This window comes from Strigops habroptila, chromosome Z (genome assembly GCF_004027225.2).
Source record: "Strigops habroptila isolate Jane chromosome Z, bStrHab1.2.pri, whole genome shotgun sequence".
Lineage (NCBI taxonomy): Eukaryota > Metazoa > Chordata > Aves > Psittaciformes > Psittacidae > Strigops > Strigops habroptila.
The window spans coordinates 39,146,762-39,155,043 of NC_044302.2; positions in this window are offsets into that span (position 1 = coordinate 39,146,762).

Genomic DNA, 8,282 nt, shown 5'->3' on the forward strand with positions numbered 1-8,282 from the left:
TGTTACAGCTGAATTCTTCATTGGTGTTCTATTTCTGTATGGATGTATTTATGCATGTATGTATGTATATGTGTGTAGATGTTTAGATGTGTGAAACACTGACAACCCTAAAAAAGGTTTGCTGTACTACATATGCCATACATGTGGTTTACTGCAGCTGATTGGTACAGATCTCTGCAGTACTTTAAATTGCATGGTACTGAATTGCCTTTAATCTCTTTTGGTTTGTACTTTTTCAGTACTCCATCATCAACCCTTGTTGACTAGATAAAATACAAACAAAACGCACAGGAATTACTTTTACCAGAGGAAGAAAACCTGCAGAAGTTAATTGCTTTCCATTCTGTATCTTCTTTAAGACAGCCTCAACCAGATAATGGATAAGATACTCCCTAGAACAGGCTTTATTATATGAAGTAATATACATTTCATGTATATATGCATTTAGAAAGAATTTATATGGAGTAAAATATAGTCTATTCCCTTTTTTATTGTTTTTTCTTATTACTTAATCAATAACAATGATGATAGCCTGAATATTTTCCAAACAAGGAATTCTCAAATAACAGGAAAGGTCATAGAGAAGTCATGAGAAAAAAAATTAAGAAATAATACAAAAAATTTTCATAGGATATCAGTGTGTCTGAAAATTTCTCAAAGTGTCTGAGGCAAATATCAATAAAAATATTTGTATCTGAGCAAGACAGACACAGCCCTGAGAGAATTACTTTGCAGATATTTTTGTAATCATCATTTCAACTAATAACCCTTTTGCTTCTGTTGCCCTATTTTGCTTCCTGCAAAACTTTGGGTGGGACCCTATCTTAAGGTCAACTTGGAAGCAGCAGAGAAACAATAAACAAACCAAGAGTATGAAAAATGCCTTAAAAAGCATCTTGGACAGGGTGAAGGTGAGAGGTCATGAATTGCTAGGACTTTTTTATTTTTCTTATTTAATTCAGCTCATTTGCTCACGGAGAGAAAATAAATGAGGGAAGTCCATTTCATTACACACTATTTTTACTTTCTAGCTTGCTTTTCTGAAAGTTCTGAAATGTTTGTTATATGGCTTTCCCAATACGAGTGTTTATTTTCTCCTGTGTGTTAAGCAGTAATATTAGGTTCACTTTTCTTATGTTTTGGTAACTGAAGATTTAAGAAATTGACTATTCGGACCATGAATTCAGTTGCTGTGAGGGCATTAGTTAGGAGACCAGTGTATTTATTTTTTGACACTACCTTGGTAGCTGCCATCCTCTTGCTTTACTTCACAGATTAGCATGCAGATGCTCCAACAAAGCATACCTTCAAAGCATCTGAAAGGATGTCAGTAACTGAATTACCCTCTGAGTTGAGGAACTTTTCTTTCCAGAGAAAAAGAAAGGTTACACTGAGGCTGAAAGGATCATGTGCCATGTTTTCATTACGATTTCTAATGGACAGCCAGAAGACAGAAAAGATTATGTTGTAGCTGAAAACACAGTTCAAACATGTACAATCAGATTTCCCTTTGAAGCTGGAAGTTTTCCCAGGGAGATGGATATGGCTGCAGCTGAAGCAACAGTAATTTTTCATGCAGTGAAATACTGCCACACATTCCAAGGCTGGACTACTCCAAGCAAATTACACAGCATTAATGATATTTCACTGTGTGACCACCTGAAAATACCTAGTGCTTTTTCAACCCCACAACTCTATTACCTCATAATTATGATCCTGCAATACCTCTGATACTACTTCTCAGTAACAGAGATTGTTAAGGGAAATGTCAAATCCTCTAAATTAGTACAATTAACAAGAGAAAGAAATTCCAAGACTGAATTTTGAAACTCTAAAATGCAATAAGGGGGTGGAAAACATCCTCATATTTGGAAAGAAAGAGAACAAACCCAGTATTTAGAAGAAGCAACAGAAGAATAAATTGCGATATGAAGATTGTGAGATGATTAACTTCCTGGAAAAAATCCTTCATGAAGAAATATTTTAATTGATGCATTGAATTTCTCTCTGTTGACAAAAAGGGGTAACATTAATAGCTATGAGAGACATCTATACATAAATTTTTCCTGTGAATGGTCGCGCAGTGCTTTAGCCTTTAGTCATACCCTACGCACTCCATTACAAAGGAAGCAATTTATATTGCCCTGGATACTACTATTAGTGTACGCTCCCTCTTCAGGACTGTTGTTGCAGTACATGGTAACCACGTTTATTGGCCTGCCTTCCCAAAAGGCAGCCTGAGAATCATCACTCCTCACACACCAGAGCTCTCTGCTGCGAGTTTCCTCCCCTGACTGCCAAGAACATCAGATGAATTGGATTTGCAGAAATCTGAACGCCTCGCCTCCAGCTCGGGGCAGCCCAACGCTCCTCTATACACACTATACATTTCTTCCAGCCCCCTTGGAGTGGCTGACTCATTGCAGCCTCATGCAGTCTGCCATTTCACTCTGTCTCACTTCACATTACATCCCACACAGGCAGCCACTGTTGCCAAAAGCTGTCCCAAGAGCTGGAATCACCTTGTCTCCAGGGCAGCCTCCTCTACCCTGCTATTGTACTGCAGAGCCACCGATAAGCGTGTGCCCCTAGCCCACTAGTATCAATACCTAGATGCAAACTGGAACAGCAATGTGTCAGCTGCAGGAGAGCCCAGTTATACACAGTATACTTCATAGTGAGCAATTTTCTCGAGAATACATGCTGACTCTTCCAGTCACTCATATTACTGGAGTCTGGACAGAGGATGTCCTTTCTTTCACAAATTTTTGTACCTAGCTTAAATCCTTCACTTCATAAGCATCTTTCACATCAAGAAAATAATAGGTAATGAAGGCCTCCAATAAAGCAGAAAAAGCTTAACAAAACAACAACCAAAAAAAAAAAAAAAAAAGAAAAAGAGGCTGAAGCTATGTAAAGTGGAGTTAAATGTAAACCAGACTTAAAATAACAAGGAATACATTATCAGAGGACAAACTAAACTGATGCATTGAGATCTTCATCCCCTAAAATCTCCAAATCAAGTCCACCTGCCTTTGGGAAAGACAAGCCTTAGGCTAGCTGCAGAATTAGCTGGATGAAATACTATGGTCCATGTTACACAGTAGGTCAAAGTAATAATCTGTTGATCCCTTCTGGCTCTAAAATGTATGTGTCAAGTAATTCTTTCTAAGTGGTTTCCACAGGGATTTAAGCCTTGGTGACTTAAATCCCTACCATTTCTATTTGCAGTTACATGTTCAAGACTATTTTTACCTACCAGCCTCTCACTTCCAATTTCTTCACATTATTCCCCCCAACAATGGGTCTCCAAGTAGTACAGCTAAAAGTGATTCCCTATCCTTTGCCTTTTTCCATCCGTTAACTGCATTGGAGATTAAATAAGCCAGGAACAATGCCAGTAGAAAGGACTGATTTCCAGTTCTTCCTTAAAAATCCCTCTTCAGCAAGATCCAGAATTTAATTACAGCCAAAAAAGACAAGAACTGCACTTAGACTAGTTTTTATCCCGTACTTCTAAGCCAAGATGTCACTAAAACAACAGCTGCATATTATAAATGTGACATGGGATCTAAAATCTCTCTGCACCAAACCAAGCAGCGAAGAAAGTCAGAGGTTCTCCAGTCTTCAGATGTGTCTGAAAACACTTGAAGGCCTCCAATGTGCAGCCTGTCAAGGCGTCGGAGTAAACATATGCCAAACATGTAAAACATCCGCTGAGGCCTTTCCTGAGAACATGGATTTATTTTCCGAAAGAAACCAAGCAGTGTCTTGATCTGAAGAGTAGAGAGCGAGTACTTTGCAAGATCAGCAGTCCCTATGTGTTAATAATAAGTGTAAGCATCTGTCACTGTCACACTGACCACTAGTAACCTTTCTTCTGTCTGCCTTCTCTTTCCATTTTGTAATCTTTCCTTGTCTCTTATGTTTTTCCATACCACTTTCCATTTATACTCTATATCCTCCTAACACTCGACTTTTCTAATGCTGTTTTCTTCTCCTGTGGCAAACCTGTCAGTGCCAACCATCCGTTCTCTTTTCTCTTTTCCGCAGTTTGCTTTCCCTCTCATTTCACTTTTCAGCGTGCTCTACCTTTTGTCTTCATTGCGCAGCTATACCATTTGAGCATTTTCTCTCTCCTTTCTTAGCCACTTTTCTATTTCAGTCATATGTTCATGACTCAAACATCTACACTTACCACCCATCTTTGTCAGGGACACTCTCCTAGGTGCCTGTTTTCTTCAGGCACATATCCATTTACTATTCAATTGATATGAATAATGTGTTACTGGAAGCACCACGTTGAACTCCTAATTCACCTATGTGAAAAACACTTCCAGTTCTTCTTCAATATTTCTCCTACTTCCTCTCAGTCATTTTCTAGGCTCTTTAGATACCACCATGGCCCACAACTTTCCCACGATTTTCCATCCTTCTCATAATTTTGTACTCACTTTTTCCTACTAGAGAAAAGCAGCAGAGCTAAAGACATAGCATGGAAGTCATTTACAATTGGCACTACCTGCTTAAGTCATCCTTCCTGCCTGCTAGGAAGCAGGAACAGCAGCTGTACCCCTCTTTTTCTTACAGGCTGGTCAGGAGACATGGGGAACATGATAGATCTGGCTGAGCACAAGGAGGATTGCTGCAAAGAGATGAGTTGAGGGCTGTACAATGAGGTTTCTGAGAAGGCAGGGACCAAGATAGTACAGGAGAAACCAGACGGTCTTCAGAGAAATAAAACTGGCCACGAAATGCTTCTGAAAATCAGAGATCTGGATGAAATGAAGGGGCATGTCCTTTCCTGTAGGAAGGTAAGCCTTACAGTACAAAGAGGCCCATTAATCTTCTTGCTATAAGTGGATTTAAAGCCGTGATAATGGAAGACAACAAAGTTAATCTTTTACTCATTTTCTCCTCTGAAGTTGATCCTCACATATTGACCCCTCTGAGTACCTTCCTAAGTATTATCCCTTCCTGTATCAGCCCTTTGTCTGCATAATAAATTAAGCAGCTCACTTCACATTCCCTAAGCTCAGAGGATTTCCTCGCCCCTTCCAAGTCCTGTATGATGCAAACATGCCAGACAAACATTTAGCCCTCAAATGTACTTATGTGGCCTCTTGTTTTCCCCTTGTTTGGCTCTGAAAGGTTATGAAAATAAGAGGCCAAACAAATTCATGCCAGCAGTAATTCCAGCCCCACCCTGCAGAATGGGCAGATATCACATGGCTCAAGGAACAGCCAAATTTCATTATTACATTTAAATAAATGTTGGCAGTTGAAAAGACTTCTCTGTTTCCCCCAGTTTTTCTCTCTCCTCATGTTCCTTCACTGCAGGGGGCTATCAGCATCTTTGCTAACTTGGCTGCAGCATGACATGAGGAGACTTTGTAGGAACAAAAAGTTCCTTTAAAAATTTGAAAATACTCATGTAATAAGCAGCGTTAGTAAAAGGATTTCAGCACGCACCACAATGCCTAATGATTTTGAGGGTTAAGAAAAGGCACGGATGAGGTGGGAAGAAACAACTGTTTTTCCAAATGTTTTAAGTTCAGTGTTTGCCAAGAGCTGCAGGAGGGAGATATAAACAGTAATATTAATAAGAAAAAATAAAGGATTTAGGGCAGTATTTCACTCATTTTGCAGGTGGTTTGGGTATTCTGTTTGTTTGCTCTGTTTTTTTTCTGGACGTGACTGCAGGTACCTCTAGTATTATCCGATTAGGAATTTATAGTTGCCTTTTGTTGAATTGTTTACAAGTTGTATGGACAGCACATTTTGTGTCTTTTTATCTCCTTGTAGTTTTTATCATCCTTAATCCTATGACAAACTTCTATGCTCTGATTCTGACTGTATATGAACATTATTTTGGGGAACTTGAATGAATCACTAGAATACTGGAATTTTTCTTACCTCTTTAGGAAAGGAAAAGGGAGATACTACCTATAAATGCAACCTATTTTTTAAGTTACATAAACTCACAAAAAAAGGCAAGACTATGCTCAATCCTATTGTTTTCTGAGAACTGTGAATATGAGTAGTTTGCTCAGCCATTTCACTTTAGCTTCACCATCCACTGTGATCCGAATGTTGTCAATACAGATTAAACAGGATATGTGATGTTATTTTTAAGGAACATTGCATGGTCACATAATTTAGAATAGTATACATTGTTTGGAAATCCAGCTGAAAATTTTGCAAATCATATCTGTGTGGTTTGTTTTATAATTTTTTTAATGGCAAATTCTGCAATTTTTATTTTTGTTTTGTGAGTTACTATACAAATTTGCAGTGTAGCTCAGACCTCACTGTAACTCATTACTACTACTTCTTCTTGAGATTGCTTGTGTTACAACAACAAAAACATTAACAACCACCTTGTAATCGGTAGCTGCCAACTATAAAAAGACTATGACCCATTTGTGTTTTCCACTTCAGTATTTTTTTAGAGGTGAGAATGGGGCTCATGTTCTTATTGACTTGGCATCAGTTATACTATAAGCACAATACCACAATGAAAATTTTTCAGTCTATTAATAAAACATGGAAGTTCTTTGACTGCTGAAGACAGTGTGTAAGCTTGGCACTTTTGGATACACACTCAAGCAACACTACTTTTGTTTTTCTTTCACATCTGTTTTTTTCTTCCCACCTCCCATCATTCTCTCTGCTACTTCTCTGCAAGCAGATAAGTAGCAGATTCTACTGCCAGTGGCAGCCAGTATTGGATTGCCAGTGGCAGCTTCTCGCAGCTTTGCCTTCAAGATGCTTGAGGATGTTGTAAAAGGTAAAAAGAGAACAATAGCATTGTATCAAGGTTTTCTGGACAACACAGTGCTGTTTGACTCCCATACCATCTTTGCAGATGGCAAGATGGCAAAATAGCAAGTATTGAGTAACTAAGTGGCATGAGCACAACACATTTCTCCATATACTCCTCACTTGACTGTTTGTGAGTAGTAGATCTCTACTACTGATTAACTGTGTCACAGAAGATGAGACAGTACAGCTGCCTCTGCGAGAACCCATCCAAGGTCCCTGAGCTATTATCTTTGGGCAAAATGAAGGAGTAGTGCAGCAGTTTTTGCATAGAGCACAGCATAGGTGTGGACTGGGATTATCTCAGTGGAAAGCCAGATCCATTGTCTCTGCACCATGCACACCTAACCAGTGCTGTGAAACTCTCTGAAGGTGCATCCAAGGGGCTCTTCTTTTCCAGCATGAGGCCAGCAGATTTCATGTGCTTGCATTCATGCCATATCAAGTATGATCTGTCTCCTACTATGCTGCAGAGCACTCTAGATTCCTAGAAAGCTTGTTAGCTCTGTTGCAATGCAGTGCACTCAGAGAGTCAGTTCAGGTCGGGTGCTGCGTCTGAATGATTAAGCCCTCCTCCAGTTTGGAGTGTCAGGAGGGTGCAATGCAGAGATACTCCTAGGTCTGGCCAGTCTTCTGAGAATTGGTTCCATGACTGCTCCCAGTCCTTGCATCATCCATGTTTTTCTACTATTGGGAAAATGCTTGTTTCTTTCCGACAGATAATGGAGAATTTGCCGTAATTATTTTTGGCTGGTGTACTGCTGCTAAGAGCTATTTCAAAGTGGTGTAATACAGAGTAGGCTCCTGCCAGCGTATGGTTCCTTTGTTCTGGAGAAAATGGTGTGACTGAAGGTAAAGTAAGAGATCAGAAACCCCAGTACAAATCCTTTCAGCCTGATGTAGGGCAAATGCTTGAACCAATGTTACCTACTTGTCACATCAGTGTCCTGGGGTAGGCAAGTCAGAAGGAAGGAATTCTGTCTATTCATGCTTAACCTACTCTGCTCAAAATGCATCAACAGCTACTGAGACAGAAGGACTTTCCAACCTGGTCGTGAACATGATCAGCTTCTGCAGCAATGCAGCGTCAGGCCTAGGAGTTGAGAGCAGATCTGTCTCAACACTTCCTAGCCCACTGGGCAGGGAGCTCTTCTTTGCTTATAAGCGTTCAAACCGTAACCCCTGTGACCTGAAGGAGGCATCAGATCTGCAACCTCTGACTGGTCTGGACCCTTCACTTATGATTAAAAGCACTGCCATCAGCACTCACTGTCTCAAAAGTATTAAAATCACTGCATGATTTCTTTTGTGGAAGGGAGTTTATATGCCTGTGGAAAGAAAGACAAAAGAAACCCAAACTGAAAGGCACTAAGTGCAGTTCGATCTGAACAACACATGTATTTTTACTTCTTTTGTTCAACACAGGGTAAAAATATCTATTATTCACAATATAATTAATG